The following is a 15,770-nucleotide window of genomic DNA, read 5'->3' as shown; positions in this document are numbered from 1 at the left end:
GCACATGTTTTCCAAGGGGTGAAATGAAGAGCAAGCCAGCACCTGCTCCGGTTTTCATAAGCGACCCATCGAAGTACATGGTCCAAAGTTCGGCCTGGATTGGAGCTGTTGGCAATTAGGTGTCGACCCATTCAGCCAGGAAGTCTGCCAAGACTTGAGATTTTATGGCCTTCCGAGGGGCGAATGAAAGTGTTTCGCCCATGAGCTCCACTGCCCATTTTGCTATCCTACCCGAGGCCTCTCGGCCCTGGATGATCTCTCCCAGGGGGAAGGATGACACCACAGTCACCGGATGAGACTCGAAGTAGTGTCGCAACTTTCGCCGTGTCAGAATCACTGCGTACAGTAGCTTCTGGATTTGTGGGTAGCGGATCTTGGTCTCAGATAGCACCTCGCTGATGAAGTAGACCGACCTCTGGATGAGCAGTGCATGCCCTTCTTCTCATCTCTCGACTACGATCGCGGTGCTGACCACCTGAGTGGTTGCGGCTACGTAAATCAAGAGAGCTTCTCCCGCAGCGGGGGGCACCAAGATGGGCGCATTAGTAAGGAGTGCTTTAAGGTTTCCGAGGGCTTCTTCGGCCTCGGGAGTCCAAGTGAAGCACTCGGCCTTCCTTAAGAGGCGGTACAAGGGCAATCCTTTCTCGCCAAGGCACGAGATGAAGCGGCTCTGAGCCGCAAGGCATACCATGACCCTTTGTACCCCCTTTAAATCTTGGATGGGTCCCATGTTGGTGATGGCTGCGATTTTCTCCGGGTTGGCCTCGATGCCTCGTTCGGAGACGATGAACCCCAGGAGCATGCCTCGGGGGACTCCAAAGACACACTTCTCGGGATTGAGTTTTACGCCCTTTGCATGCAGGCACCCGAAAGTTACTTCGAGGTCGGAGAGGAGGTCGAAGGCTTTCCTTGTCTTGACAACGATGTCATCGACGTAAGCCTCGACCGTTCTGCCGATGTGCTCTCCGAACACGTGGTTCATGCACCTTTGGTAGGTTGCACCTGCATTCCTCAAGCCAAATGGCATAGTAGTATAACAATACATGCCAAAAGGTGTGATAAAAGAAGTCGCGAGCTGGTCGGACTCTTTCATCTTGATTTGGTGATAGCCTGAATAGGCGTCGAGGAATGATAGGGTTTCGCACCCAGCAGTGGAGTCCACAATTTGATCAATGCGAGGCAGAGGGTTGGGAACCTTCGGACAAGCTTTATTCAACCCAGTGTAGTCTACGCACATCCTCCATTTCCCACCTTTCTTCTTTACAAGCACAGGGTTAGCTAACCATTCTGGATGGAATACCTCTTTGATGAACCCTGCAGCCATTAGCTTGTGGACCTCCTCGCCTATGGCTCTGTGCTTTTCTTCATCAAAATGGCACAGATGCTGCTTCACGGGTCGGTCACCGGCTCGGATGTCCAGTGAGTGCTCGACAACATCCCTCAGTATGTCGGGCATGTCCGAGGGACTCCACGCAAAAAATTTCGGCGTTTGCGTGGAGTAAGTCGACGAGCATTGCTTCCTATTTGGGGTCGAGCTCGGAGCCGATCCTGACTTTCTTGCCGGTGTCGTTGCTGGGGTCGAGAGGGACGGACTTAACCGCCTCGGCTGGTTCGAAGTTGCCGGTGTGGCGCTTCGCATCTGGCGCCTCCTTGGAGGGGCAATCCAGGTCGGCGATGAGGGCTTCGGACTCGGCGATGGCCTCAGTGTACTCCACGCATTCCACGTCACACTCGTAAGCATGGCGGTACATGGATCCGACAATGATGGTTCCCTTGGGGCCTGGCATCTTGAGCTTGAGATACGTGTAGTTGAGGACGACCATGAACTTGGCGTAGCATGGTCTTCCCAGCACCGCATGATAGCTTCCTCGGAACCCAACCACCTCGAACGTGAGGGTTTCCTTTCAGAAGTTGGAGGGAGTTCCGAAGCAGACAGGCAAATCAAGTTGCCCAAGGGGCAGGACGCGCTTACCGGGGATGATCCCATGAAAAGGTGCTGCACCGGCCCGGATCGTGGACAGATCGACCCCCAAGAGCCCTAGGGTCTCGGCGTAGATGATGTTGAGGCTGCTGCCTCCGTCCATGAGGACCTTGGTGAGCCTAGCGTTGCCGATGATAGGGTCGACGACGAGTGGGTACCTTCCTGGGCTCGGTACGCAGTCGGGGTGGTCGCCTTGGTCGAAGGTGATGGGCTTGTCGGACCAGTCTAGGTAGACCGGCGCCGCTACCTTCACCGAGCAGACCTCCCGGCGCTCCTGCTTGCGGTGCCGAGCCGAGGCGTTCACCACTTGCCCACCGTAGATCATGAAGCAGTTGTGGACCTCCGGGAACTCCTCTTCCTTGTCGCCCCCCTTCTTGTTGTTGCCTTGGTCCTTACCACCTTCTGCCGAGGGTCCCGCCTTGTTGAAGTAACGCCGGAGCATGTCGCACTCTTCAAGGGTGTGCTTGACGGGACCCCTGTGATAGGGGCACGACTCCTTGAGCATCTTATCGAACATGTTGGCTCCTCCGGGAGGCTTCCGAGGATTCCTGTGCTCGGCAGCAGCGACGAGATCCACGTCAACGGCGTCGCGTTTTGCTTGCGCCTTCTTCCTGGTCTTCTTCTTCGTGCCGCGCAGGACGGACGCCTCGGGGACGTCTTCCTTCTGTCTTCCCTGAGGCTGCTTGTCCTTCCGGAAGATGGCTTCAACCGCCTCCTTACCAGAGGCGAACTTGGTGGCTACGTCCATCAGTTCGCTCGCCTTGGTGGGAGTCTTCCGTCCCAGTTTACTCACCAGGTCCCGGCAAGTGGTGCCGGCGAGGAATGCCCCGATGACGTCCGAGTCGGTGATGCTGGGCAACTCGGTGCGCTGCATTGAAAACCGCCAGATGTACTCTCGCGGGGATTCCCCTGGCTGCTGGCGGCAGCTTCGAAGATCCCATGAGTTCCGAGGGCGTACGTACCTTGGAAATTTCCAGCGAGGGCCTTGACTAGATCGCCCCAGTCGGAGATCTGCGCAGGAGGCAGATGCTCCAGCCAGGCCCGGGTAGCGTCGGAGAGGAAAAAGGGGAGGTTACGGATGATGAGGTTGTCGTCGTCCGTCCCTCCCAACTGGCACGCCAGCCGGTAATCCGCAAGCCACAACTCCGGCCTTGTCTCCCCTGAGTACTTGGTGATGGTAGTCGGGGCTCGGAACCGGGTCGAGAACGGCGCCCGTCGTATGGCCCGGCTGAAGACTCGCGGACCTAGTGGTTCGGGCGAGGGGCTCCGATCCTCCTCACTGTCGTAGCGTCCTCCGCGCCTGGGGTGGTAGCCTCGGCGCACCCTTTCCTCGAGGCGGGCTCGACGGTCGCGGCAGTGTTGTTCACTGCCGAGGCGGTCCGAGGCTGCAGGTGTCCCGTCCCGTGGGCGCTCGGTGTGGACCAAGGCCTCCCGCATGTGTCGAGAGGACATTGTGTGATGCTCTGAGGGGCACCCTCGCCTTCGGGAGGCAGAGCTTTCGGCTTGTCGGACTGCGGCATCTTCTAAGAGACCCTTGAGTTTGCCCTGGATACATCGCCCCTCGGTGGTGGATGGCTCCAGCATTGTTCGAAGTAGCATCGCCGCTGCAGCTAGGTTCTGGCCGGCCCCACTAAAGGCCGGGGGCAGCCCTGCCCTGGCATCGTCAATGATACGGCGCTGGACGTCCCGGGCCCGATGACGCGCTCCTCCGGCGAGTGCCCGGCCTGCCCACTCCTGCTCGACGTTTTGTCGGAGCTGCACAAGTCGTCCTATTTCTTCGTCGAGCTTGGCCTGCATCTCGCGGAGTTGCTCGAGCTGTGTGTCCTGAGCCCCCGTAGGGACTCGGACCACAGCTAGCTCCCGCGGGATCTCAACGCGAGACGCAGGCGCAGGGGCATCGTCGTTCTCTGGCATGCCGAGGCGGTCATCTTCGTCGTGATCCTCCTGATCGATATGGAAACACTCGCGACTTGGGCCATAACCCTCGTTGTCGGGGCTGTGGTCATCGTCGGAACAGCCGGAGAGGCAGTAGTCACATGCGGACATGAAGTCTCGTATGGCACTAGGATCACAGAGTCCAGAGAAATCCCAACCAAAGTCGGGGTCGTCCTCTTCCTCGGAACCCGCGGGTCCGTAGGTTGAGACGGTCGTCAGTCGGTCCCAGGTTGCCCACATATGGTACCCTGGAAGGTCAGGATACGCCCTTGCGAAGGCGCTCACCGAAGCGGGGTCGCTTGGTGGATCGAAACTGAATCTAAAGGGAACAGGGTGGAAGACTGATGGTACCTCCTGGTTGATGGACGGTGGTGAAGTCGCATCGGGGACGGAGTGCGTCGTTATCTCAGGTGCGAGACTAATGTCCGACAAGTCCCTCGCAAGGGTGCCGGCGTCATCAGTCTGCTTGGGGTTGGCACGTTGCGGGGAAGCGGCACCCGTAGTTGTCTCAGGTGCGAGGACGACACCCGACATGTCCCCTGCAGGGGTGCCGACATCGTTGACTCGCTCTGGTCCGACAGCCGACGAGGTGCCGCCTCCTACCTGGCCATGGTCGCCCCGTCTCCTCCTCCTCCGGCGAGGAGGGTGGTGGGGCAAACCCGGATGTTCCTCTTCTGCCGCGGGAAGATGTCGTCGTCGAGTTCGCCGCCGCCGGGCGAGCTGACGACCGTCGTTGTTGTCGTGCTGCGAGGGGAGGCGTACCATGTCGTAGCTACCGTCGCGGGACATGAACTCGAGACTCCCGAAGCGGAGCACTGTCCCGGGCTGAAGAGGCTGCTGAAGGCTACCCATCTGGAACTCAACGGGAAAGTATTTGTTAACACGCAGCAGACCCCTACCTGGCGCGCCAACTATCGGCGTTTCGGACCCACGAGGACCGTCAACCGACTAGTGAATTTGTCGCTGCGTGTCCCTGCCCAGATGGGTTGATGTAAGCTGGAACATAAGAGGGAGGATGAGGCTTGTATTATCTTGCACTGGGGTGCTCGTAGTAGGGGTTACAAGCGTCGCGAGAGAGAGAGAGCCTGGCCCTGAGGTGAGCTGTCTGAGTTAGCCTCCTCTGCGTTTCTCCCACTCTGCCTGCCTCTGCTCGCCTCTTTTCGCCCCATGCTCTTCTCTGCCCCCGCCCCCCGGAAGGCCCTGGACATCCCCTTTTATAGATACAAGGAGATGGCCCAGCTGTACAATGGGGGTGTAGCTATGTGCTAACGTGGCCGGCGGAGAAGTGCCTGAGCCCTGTATATGTGTTAACGTGGCCGTCAGAGAAGTGCTTGAGCCCTGTAGAAGTGTAGCTGACGGTGCGGCCCGGGGTCCTGCTGACGTTTCTTTGCTTTCGTAGAGGGTTGAGAACAATCCGACGTCATGGACGCACGCGGGGAACCATCATTACCTGTTACCGGAGTAATCTAGATGGGACACCGGTCTTATTCCTTTGTAGCCTGAGGCAGCTAGCTAGGGGTAGGGTAATGATGTATCCCCTGTGGCGCGGTCGGTCCGAGCCCAAGGTTGAGCGAGGCGGAGACTTCTCCCGAGGCCGAGGCTGAGGTCGGGCGAGGTTGTGACTCCTCCCGAGGCCGAGGCCCATGGTCGGGCGAGGCAGAGACCTCCTTCCGAGGCCGAGGACTGGGGTCGGGCGAGGTGGAGCTCCCTGTTGCGCCCGAGGCTGAACTCGGGGGAGGTCATGACTTACTGCCGTTGGTTTTACCCTGGTGGTTGGCACAGTAGTCGGAACGGGGTGAATAGTGCTATTTTCCTGTCAGAACGATCAGTAAAGGGGTGAAGTGACTGCGGTCACTTCGACCTTGCCGACTGAGGCACGCATGTCAGGATAAGGTGTCAGGCGATCCCCGCATTAAATGTGCATGCGATACGGTCGGTTGGTAAGGCGATTTGGCCGAGGTCGCTGCACGACAAAGTTTGCCCGAGCTGGGCTTCGGGCGAGCCGAGGGTGCGCCCACTGCCTGAGGAGGCCCTCGGGCGAGGCGTGAATCCGTCCGGGACTACTGTTCCCGCCTGAGGCCGGGCTCGGGCGAGGCGAGATCGCGTCCCTTGGTAGATGAGGCCTTGACTTGAACCGTGCTTATCAGTCTTTGCAGTTTTGTTCTGAAGATGTTTTCTAGTCATGTTAAGGAGTGTTGGGGGTACCCCTAATTATGGTACCCGACAGAGGCCTACCTTGGAATTCTTCCTCACTTCGGTTTGTGGAAGTATTTGTATCACTGTCATCCTGGGATGGCTGGGGGTAGCACCAGCTCGTGGGCGGTGCGAGTCTGGAGATGCGCCGTGGGAGGAAAACAGAATACCTTGATATCCCACTTAAGGATAGCATTAAAGGATGGCGCTTAAAGTGGTTCATTGTGGAAAACCATGGCAAGTCCCTCCCCCATCGGTCAGGGAGACAGCCGGATGTTCGCACTCCAAGTTGGATTGACTCTCCTACAGCCTTGGAGATAACAGAAGCCAAGATTCTGCTTGCTGAAATTTGTTTGTTGAAGGAGAAAGGTCTGACCGCTAAAGCTATGGTTGCAGACTTTGTTTTTAAGAATATTCAGCCACTGAAGGACAGAGCATATCCGGCTTATTTGTATAGTGGTGTTACCGACTCAACCCGGGTTACCAACAAGAGGATTCCTGCTGTGGATTTGGTGAGCCGACTGGAGATGATCTTGAGGGGCAAAGTATCAAATATTGGTGCTCCTGTTGCATATTCTGCTTGAAATCTGCCACCTTCTAAGTCCTTTTTCGATTTTGTGTCCAATCCCCCTGCCGGTGATAGTGGTTTGGGTCTTAGAGTGCGACCCTCTCTCGAAGATATTGAGGTCCTGGTTGCTTCACTTGGTGATCTTCCCAATGATGAGAGGCAAGTTCACTTTGAGATGCCTACGAGTCCAGGTGATGCAGAGATGAGTGCTATGCTGGACATGTTGGCTAGGGATTCTTCTGACTCGGTCCCTGCTGAAACAATGGCTATTGTAACTATTCTAGAGCTTGAAGAAACCGTGGACACCCGAAAGCCTGAGGGTACTCGCCCGAAACGTCTCTGCCAGGTCAGTCATCCAACTGCACCTGCCGAGGGGAAGAAGAAGAAGAGACGGCTTCGGCGAGTATCATGTCTAGACCAGGGTGCTGGCCCTTCTGCTCCTGCTGCTGAAGTACCGGTGGAAATCTTTACTGGAGCTGAACCCAATGGGTGTGACCCTGCTGATGCTGATCCCAATGGGTGTGACCCTACCAGAGTTGATCCCAATGGGTGTGACCCTGCCAGAGCTGATTCCAATGGGTGTGACCCTGCAAGAGCTGATCCCAATGGGTGTGACCCTGCTAGAGCCAATCCCAATGGGTGTGGCCCTGCGCCGTTTATTGTCCGTATTGTTGACGAGGACGAAGAAGAAGAAGAGGAAGTCCCATTGATTTGGAAGAACAGTCGGCGTTACAGAGTCAGTGGGGGGATAGCGATATTCCTTCTCCAGCTTTGTCTACCCTCGTTAGCCTGCAAGAATTATCCATAGCAAATTTTGATCAAGCTCTTGGGGATGTTGTTCCTGAAGATAAGCTGTTAGAGCCAACTGATGGTGATATGATGGACGTCTGCTCTAACACTCCAGATGTGGGATTAGAGGTATCCCGGGCAGCATCTCGTGCATCGTCAACCTTGGAAGGTGGTCTTCGGAGCCAAGAGGTTGGTCAAGGTCGCTCAATTTCCATGGAGGTGACTGAGAATCCTTCAGCCTTAGAGGTGGCTGTTGTAGAGAACCCAGTCCTTAAGGGTGGTGCTGGTGGTTGCCTAGCCCCCGAGGGTGTTGCCGGTAATGATCCGGCTCGGGTGGGTAGCGCAAGCTGCAACCCAGCCCCCGAGGGTGTTACCGGTGATGATCTGGCTCTGATAAGCAGTGCGAGCTGCAACCCAGCCCTCGAGGGTGTCCGAGCGAGCTCCCCTTCTCACACCTCCATGGATGTCCACGTCGAGTCTTCTCCACCACACTCTGGTGGCATAATAGCAGCGCATGCTTCGGATGAGGGAGTTGCCTTAGAGGTCGGCGTACCGGATGCTGGGGTTCTGATGCCTGCTAGTGGTGTTGAATTAATCCCTAGCGATGTTCTTCGACTGCCCTGGTTGACATTCCTTCGTTGAGCCGCCATCTAGCTTCTCGTGACTTGGGATTTCCTTCGTTCTTTTCTAATCTTCAGGTAATTTGGCTTTATCTGTTCTAGCAATACTCCTGGGAAATTGTTGTCTTTGTACTCATTTGCTTTTAATATCAGGCTCTGGTCGATGAGATGGCTGGTCAATGGAGATCACAAGGTGCTTCTATCCCAGAAGGAGCTCTGTTTCTAACGCAATGGAATCTGTTGCTGCTTCAGAAGCAGATATCTGATTTGAAAATGTCAAATGCTGGTTAGTGTCTTTGTTTCTTCCTTGGCTGATTGATTAGTCTGTTTTTAACTGTGTGTCCTTCTTTGACTGTTTTTTGTTAGATATGGCTCGACGGTATTCTGAACTCGAGGGGAAGTATTCCCAAGGTCAGGTTGACCTGGCTCGGGTTTCTGCTTCTTTAGACGATGCCAATTCTTTGAATTCCTCTCTTAGAGCTCAGCTTGGCTCTGAAAGGGCGGCTAACGAGGTAAGCTTACTTGACTTTCTCTGTTGTGTTTTTACTGCTTACTGGATACTTGAGAGATGATTCTTGTTTGTAGGAGGAGAAACGGGTACTTGCGGCCTCTCGCGATAACCTTGATAGGTTGTATCGTGATGTCAGCAATTCTCTGACTATCTTGGAGAGGAGCCACCGTTTTACCATGGTAGATTTGGATCATCACCGTCACGAGTTGCAAGTATCACAGGTTGAGGTCCTGCGCCTTAGGCAGTTGGTGTCGAGCAAAGACTCCATCATCAAGGATCTACGCGCCTTCAAGAGATCAGTCGTCCAGGAGCTAGAAACTGCTCGACTGGCTACCAAGGTTGCTGAAGACAATTCCACCATTCTGAAGGCTCAGCGCGACAAGGCTATGGATAAAGCCATTCGCGCGGGGCGGATCTTGATGAGAAGGCCGGGCGTGGTTGTTCCTGACGAATAGTTGCTGATGTCAAAGCTGGTCCTGACTCCTCGAGTCGCCCTTCTTGTCGGTTGCTCCTGAGAAAGACATTGCCAAGTAGAAATACTGAATACATTCATGAACTATATGTGTATGTGATCAATGTGCCCGAATACTCTGTTAGAACATGTCCTTGGTGCTGAATGCTATTTTTGTTTTTCTGTTATTGGAATTCAACAGTTGTTATGATTGCAGAAGTAAATGCAGTGTGCTGGTTTCAAAGCTTTTTTCCTGTTTTATGCTAATTGATTAGCTAGTGAGGCATAGAGATCGCCATAATATGAGTGATCGTAAGCATGTTATACTAGGTCGAGTAGGTGTTAGCATGTTGCACCGTCTTAAGTCATTACTGACTTAAGGCGATTGCTCCGTTAGTAGGGTATAGTGGTCACCCTAAGTTAAGTAAGCGTGAGCATGTTGCACTGTCTTAAGTCACTGCCGACTTAAGTCGATTGCTCTGTTAGTAGGGTATAGTGGTCACCCTAAGTCGAGTAAGCGTGAGCATGTTGCACCGTCTTAAAGTCACTGCCGACTTAAGCCGATTGCTCCGTTAGTAGGGTATAGTGGTCACCCTAAGTTAAGTAAGCGTGAGCATGTTGCACCGTCTTAAGTCACTGCCGACTTAAGCCGATTGCTCCGTTAGTAGGGTATAGTGGTCACCCTAAGTTAAGTAAGCGTGAGCATGTTGCACCGTCTTAAGTCACTGCCAACTTAAGTCGATTGCTCCGTTGGTAGGGTATAGTGGTCACCCTAAGCCGAGTAAGCATGCAGATTGATAATAAATAGTTCGAGTGCCTTTGAGAATGAAGTCTTTTTATTGATGATGTATTTTTCAATTACAAAATACAATGATGCCCCGATAGCTTTTGAAATCTAGCTAGGGGTAAAACTTCCTGAGATGCTCTATATTCCATGAATTACCTATTTCCGTGCCATCCATTTGAGTAAGCCAATATGATCCTGGCCGAGTGACTTCTGCTACCATGAATGGCCCTTCCCATAGCGGCGATAATTTGTGTCGTCCTTCCCCCGTTAGAATTCGGCGAAGGATCAACTCTCCCACTGTGAAGGATCGATGTCGTATGGCCTTATCATGATAGCGCCTTGGGGTTTGCTGGTATCTAGCTGACTGAATTACTGTATTCAATCGTTCTTCTTCCAATATATCAATATCCTCTAGTCTGGTAGCTTCTACCTCAGCTATGTTTTCGAAGACCAGCCTTGGTGCCCCAAATCTGAGGTCGGCGGGTAGCACTGCCTCCGAACCATAGACCATGAAGAAGGGAGTGTTTCCATGCAAAGCTCGACTAGGTTGAGTTCTTAGGCTCCAAACCACATACGGCAACTCTCTGATCCACTTTCCCGCAAACTTTTCATTCTTGTCGAAGACTTTCTTCCTAAGTGCTTCCAATATCATTCCATTAGCCCTTTCTACCTAAACGTTGGCTCTTGGGTGTGCTACTGACGCATATTTGATGTGGATGCTTCTTTGTTCACAGAAATCAAAGAATTCAGAACTAGTGAAGTTGGATCCCAAGTCAGTTATAATGTTATTCGGTATTCCGAACCTGAATATTATATCTTGTATGAATTCCACTGCCTTAGCTGAAGTCAGAGAAGCAATGGGTTTGTACTCTATCCATTTAGTGAATTTGTTAATGGCGACCAGCACGTGAGTGTATTCTCCCTGAGCTTTCTTGAAGGGTCCAATCATGTCCAGTCCCCAACATGCAAATGGCCATGTTATGGGTATGGTCTGTAGTTGTTGTGCTGGTAAATGCTACTGCTTTGATAAGAACTGGCAAGCTTCACACCTCTGGACTAACTCGGTTGCATCACTTTTTGCGGTCCGCCATTAGAAACCAGATCGGAAGACCTTTCCAACCAGAGTCCTAGATGTTGTGTGTATCCCGTACTGTCTGGCGTGGATCTCCTCTAGCAGTTGCTTCCCAGTAGCCGAAAGAATGCACTTCATGAGGACTCATGTTGCGCCCTTTTCTGTACAGTGCCTCCCCAATGAGGGTGTAGTGAGCTGACTGCCTTGTGATGCGTTCTGCTGCAGCTTTGTCATCCGGTTCCTCTTCATTCTTTATGTATCTGATGATGGGCTCCCTCCAGTCATTAGAGTCTGACTCTGACTGGCTCAAAACATTGCACTCTTCTGCCCGATCTAAGGAAATACTCAGGTGTGGTACTTCTTGGATGAAAACTCCAGGTGGGACCTGGGTCCGACTGGATCCTAGTTTCGACAACGCGTCTGCTACCGTGTTGCGATCTCTTTCCACATGATGAAATTCTAGCCCTTCAAATTTGTCTTCCAGCTTTCGAACGGTTGTGCAGTACTTGCCCATAGAGTCATTCGAGCAATCCCATTCTTTATTTATCTGACTTATGACCACCAGTGAATCTTCATATACCATAAACCTCTTAATGCCCAGTGATATGGCAATGTTCAATCTGTGGATCAAAGCTTCACATTCTGCTGCATTATTGGATGCTGAGAATAACAACTGGAGAGCATATTTGAGTTGTTCACCTCCAGGTGCAATGAAGAGGATCCCTGCGCCTGCCCCCTGTAGCATCAGCGAGCCATCGAAATACATCCACCATACTTCTACAGTCTTTGGGTTATCTGGTACTTGTTGCTCGGTCCACTCTAATACGAAGTCAACTAGTGCTTGAGTCTTTATTGCAGTGTGAGGCCGAAACTCAATGTCGTGAACTCCTAGCTCGCAGGCCCACTTGGCTAATCTTCTGATGGCTTTTTTGTTGTGGAGAATATCCCCTTTTGGAAATCCAGTGACTACTATGACTTTGTGGTCATCAAAGTAGTGACGGAGCTTGTGTGCAGTTAGAAGTACTGCATACAATAGTTTTTGAACTTGAGGATATTTCTTCTTTGAGGGTCCCAGAACTTCACTAATGAAATAGACGGGATGCTGTACTGGATATGCATGTCCTTCCTCTGCTTGCTCGACTACCAACGCGGTGCTCACCACGTGAGTCGTGCAGGAGATGTACAACAACAGATCTTCGGCCGGTTGACTCGGCGTGGCTCGGCGTGGCGGCTTTAACACTGGCGGTGTTGTTAGGAACTTTTTTAGTGCATCAAGGGCTTCCTGAGCTTTTGAGGTCCACTGGAACTTGTCCACTTTCTTGAGCAACTTGTAGAATGGTAGGCCTTTTTCTCCTAGCCTTGATATGAACCTGCGATCGTGGTGCTTCCATTCTCATGATAGCTTCAATTTTATCCGGGTTGGCTTCAATTCCTTGGTGGCTGACAATGAATCCGAGCAATTTTCCTACTGGTACTCCAAAGACATATTTTTCTGGATTAAGCTTCCACCGATATCGCCACAGATTGTTGAAGACCAGCTGCAAATCTTCAATGAAGTTTTCTGGTTTTCTGTCTTGATCACCACGTCATCCACATAAGCTTCTACACGCTTGCCCCAGTGATCGGCTAAGCATGTCTGAATGGCTCTCTGGTAAGTCACTCCAGCGTTTTTGAGGCTGAACGACATGGAGGTATAGCAGAAAGCTCCAAACGGGGTGATGAATGTAGTTATTTCCTCGTCTTCTTTTGACAGGCTGATCTGATGGTACCCGGAGTAGCAATCCAAGAAGGACAACACAGAACACCCGGTGGTCGAGTCTACCACCTGGTCTATCCTAGGAAGTCCGAAGGGATCCTTCGGACAGTGTTTGTTGAGATCCGTATAGTCGACGCACATGCGCCAATCCACTTTATTCTTTTTGAGTACAAGAATAGGATTTGCTAACCACTCAGGATGCAGTACTTCTCTAATGAATCCTGCTGCGACTAGGCGAGCTAGCTCAGCACGGATGGCTTCTCTCTTGTCGGGCGTGAAACGACACAACTTTTGTTGGATCGGCCTCGCCTGGGGATAGACCTTCAGTTTGTGCTTGGCCAGTTCTCTCGGGACTCCCAGCATATCCGCAGGTTGCCATGCGAATACGTCTCGATTATCTTGCAGAAACTGGATGAGCGCGCTTTCCTATTTGTCATCTAGGCTGGAGCTGATGATGGCGGTCTTGCGTTCATCAGTGAACCCGAGGTTGATTCTCTTTGTTTCTTCAGTCGGTCGCATAGAGGTCATGGCTTGAGCTTCATTTGCAGATACTTTGAGGTCCTCCTCAGGCTTTGAGTTCGCCTGCGCAGAAGAAGTCATCGATGGTTTGGTGGTGAGGACCGCCTCAATGGCCACTCGGAAGCACTCTGCGGCGCCTTGGAAGTCAGCGCGCACAGTGATGATTTCTTGTGGTCCAGGCATCTTCAATATCATGTACGTATAATGCGGGATGGCCATGAACTTTGCCAATTCAGGTTTGCCGATGATGGTGTTGTATCCGCGGTCGAAGCTTGCTACCTCGAACCTCAGGAACTCGGTTCTGTAGTTATCCGGAGTTCCAAAGGTGACTGACATGTAGATGTGTCCGAGTAGATATTCTCCTTCAGTCGGCACGATGCCGAAGAAAGGAGTGTCTGACTCGTGGAGCTCTTTGAGTGCGACTCCTAAGCCTAGGAGTGTCCATGGGAAGGTGACATTGATGATTCTCCCCCCGTCCACTAACACCTTCTTCACCCTGCTCTCTTGGATCACCGGATCGACGAGGAGCGGGTACTTGTCTGGATGATCGAAGTTTAGCCATTGATCCGCCTGGGTGAAAGTGATCGGGTGTTTGGACCATCGGTACAGGGCAAGAGGACTGGTGGCCGCCACCAGTATCTGACGATCGTTGAGCTTTTGTTGCCTCTTGTTCTCTTGAGACCCATGTCCGCCAAAGATGACGTTGACTTCTCCGTCGACGCGGGGGAATGCTCCGCCTCCTCCCCCTTCCTACTGCTGAGGTTGTCATGGTTCTCCGGGTCCTCCTCGTGGTGGGGGAGGTGGCAGAGGTTGGAAGGGTCGGTCGTTCCCGACAGAGTGCTTGAAGTCTCGGCAGTTCCGAAGGGTGTGGTGCATGTCCTTGTGGTATGGACATTGGGCATCGAGGATGTCGTCCAATGTTCGTTCGCCTCCACGGGGTGCCCCTCGGGCACGAGAGACGGGTGGTCCGGCGGCGTGAACCTCGTCGCGAGGCCTCTTCTCCCAACGCTTCTCGGGTTGTTGGTTCGCGTCGCGTCGTGGTGCCGGTGGTGCAGGCTTCGTTCCTCCGATGAGGTCCTAAGCCCGTTCGTCGGTGGTGATGTAGAGGTCCGCCTCCCTGAACAGCTGCTCGGAGGTAGTTGGCGCCTTTTGAAGTATGGCTCGGACGAAGGCCGAGTCATTGGATCCCCGATAGAAGTCCTCGATCACTGCTGCTTCCGCAGCCTCGGGGATATGATTTCTCATGGCCTGAAACCTTTTGAGGTACGACCGAAGAGTCTCATCCCCACGGCGCCTGATGGATTTGAGGTCCCATGGCTGCACCGGCTTGTCGGAGAGAGATTGGAAGTTGGCGATGAAGCGCCGACTGAAGTCTCTCCAGTCGTCGATGCAATGTCGGGGTAGGTGTCGTAGCCATTGCAGCGCATCTTTCCCGAGGACGATGGGCAAGTACGCAGTCATCACATCTTTAGTTGCCCCAGCGGCTCGGGCAGCGGTGGTATAGACGACCAACCAGCCTCCCGGGTCCTGCTTAGGCTCGTATTTGTCGACATTGGAGACTTTGAAGTTAGGGGGCCACTGAATGTCGTCGGATATTTCGGCGTCGGTTCCTTCATCGGCGAGATTCCCGCTGAATAGGTTCCTCCCCCGGTGCGGTTGGTTCATCATCGGAGACAGGGGTCGATTCCACTCTTCCCCCGATGAAGAGGACGTTGGGGTAGAATGGAACCGTCGTAGTGACAAGCTTCTTTTTATTCTCCTTTGAGGGCGGAGGTACCAGAAGAGCAGCTTGACGAGCCTTCACCTCGTTTGCTTCCTTTTTCCTTGTGATCCGTGTCCATTTTTTCGTAAAGGAGGTGGACAACGGGGTTCTCCGGGTAGATGGATCCTCTGCTCCTGGCCTACTGGAGGTAGTCTTCGCTCGGAGCACTGGAGGTTGCGCTTTTTCCTGCTTCGCTCCGACTTTCCCGGAGATTGTCGAGGAAGGTTTTCTCTCCAGCGGATCTGCGATTCGATGTAGAGTACCCTCTTCATCTGCCACGGATGAGATGGTTCCGAAGCAGAACACGGATCCAGGGCGGAGGATGATCTTGTGCTGGAAAGTGATGGCCATTGAGCTAGCTTGGATCAGTGACACACCCCCTACCTGGCGCGCCAGCTGTCGGTGTTTTGGGTCCGACCGCGCACCTAGGGTTTCCCCTCGAGGTGCTTTTTGGAGTAGGACGGTGTTATCGACTGTAGCTCGATGGTTCGTGCCAGACGCACGAGAGACAGTAGACAACCTTGTACAGGTTTAGGCCGCTTTGAGATGCGTAACACCCTACGTCCTGGTGTGGATCTTTTATGTGGTGGGTTACAGGGGAGTTCTCTAGTACCAGAGATGCTAGAGAGCTGAGTAGATGGCTAGTGAGTGAGTTGTGTTCGAGGGGGTGCCCCTAGGCCTTATATACTCGACCGTGGGGCATTACATGCGGATATGATAACAACGTGCGCCTAAGTAATAGTGAACCAACTGAGCTTATCTTCCTATTATTCTACCGACTTATCATCATTCAGCTCCGACGCTTGAGGCCGCAGCGCGGGAGAAT

This window comes from Zea mays, chromosome 3 (assembly GCF_902167145.1).
Source record: "Zea mays cultivar B73 chromosome 3, Zm-B73-REFERENCE-NAM-5.0, whole genome shotgun sequence".
In the NCBI taxonomy this organism is placed as follows: Eukaryota; Viridiplantae; Streptophyta; class Magnoliopsida; order Poales; family Poaceae; genus Zea; species Zea mays.
This window is presented reverse-complemented; position numbering follows the sequence as displayed.